This window comes from Passer montanus, unplaced genomic scaffold, assembly GCF_014805655.1.
Source record: "Passer montanus isolate IOZ18808 unplaced genomic scaffold, ASM1480565v1 scaffold850, whole genome shotgun sequence".
Lineage (NCBI taxonomy): Eukaryota > Metazoa > Chordata > Aves > Passeriformes > Passeridae > Passer > Passer montanus.
The window spans coordinates 8,300-9,745 of NW_024373813.1; positions in this window are offsets into that span (position 1 = coordinate 8,300).

Here is a 1,446-nt window from a genome sequence, read left to right on the forward strand (position 1 = left end):
CCCAGGCCGGCTCCCCGCGCTCGCCGCCGCCGCCGGGAGCCGCGGGCGGCCGGGCCCGGTGCACCCGGTACAGCCGCGGGCCCAGCACGCAGCTGAGCAGCTTCGCCATCACGGCGGCGCCGGAAGTGGCGGCGCTTCCGGGTACGGGGCTTCCGGGGCGGGACGACGCGGCACCGGGAGCGAGGCCACGCCCACAGGAACCGGGTGTTGTCATGGGAACGGGGGCGGGGCAAGATGGCGGGAACGGGGCAAGATGGCGGCGTTGTCATGGGGATGTGGGCGGGGCAAGATGGCGGCGCTGCCATGGGGATGTGGGCGGGGCAAAATGGCGGCGCTGCCATGGGGATGTGGGCGGGGCAAAATGGCGGCGCTGCCATGGCAACGCGGCCGAGACGAGGCCCCGAAAGGCCCCAAAAGAGGCGGAAATCGGCCCAAAAATGCAGCGAAAGGGGAAAAAGTGCCCCAAAAGCGGCTGGAGGGGACCCAAAGCAGCTGAAAGTGACACCAAAGGCGGCTTGGAACGCACGGAATGCGCCCAAAATGATGAAAAATGGGTCTGGAGCAGCCCCAAATAATGGTGGAAACAGCTCCGAGTGCCCCAAAACCACACAAAACCACCTGAAATCCTAAAAAACCGCCTGAATTACCCAAAATCGCTCCCAGACGGACCCAAAATCTGTCCAAAACACCCCAAACCCAGCCCCAAGCACCCAAAAAGGGCAAAATGGTCCCCAAATGTGTCAGGGCGAGTCCAAATTTCCCTGAACAGGCCGCAAACCGCACCCAAAATGCCCCAAATTGTACCCAAAATGCCCCAAATTGTACCGAAAACACCCCAAATTGCACCCAAAGCGACCAAATTGTACCTAAGACACCCCAAATTGTACTGAAAACTCCCAAAATTGCACCCAAAATGCCCCAAAATTGCACCCAAAACCGCTCAGGCCGAGCCCAAATTTCCCTGAACAGGCCGCAAACCGCACCTAAAACGCTCAAAAAATTGCACCCAGAAAGCCCCAAATTGTGCCCAAAAAATGCCAAATTGTACCTAAAATGCCCCAAATTGCACCCAAAGCAACCAAATTGTACCTAAAACACCCCAAATTGTATTGAAAACTCCCAAAATTGTACTCAAAACGCTCTGGCCGAGCCCAAATTCCCCTGAACAGGCCTCAAACCGCACCCAAAACACCCCAAAATTCCACCCAAAAAGCCCCAAAATTGCACCCAAAACGCCCCAAATTTTACCTAAAACATCCCAAATTGTACCCAAAACCCCCCAACCCAACCCGAACCACCCCAGAACCCCCAAAATTCGCCCAAATTCCTCCAAACCGCCCCCAAACCACCAAACCGGGCCCGAAGGCCGCGCTAGGCCCGGATTTGCCAAGAAGAGCCAAAATCGCCGATTTTCAGCCCAAATCTCTTTTGGGGTGGGGGGGCCGG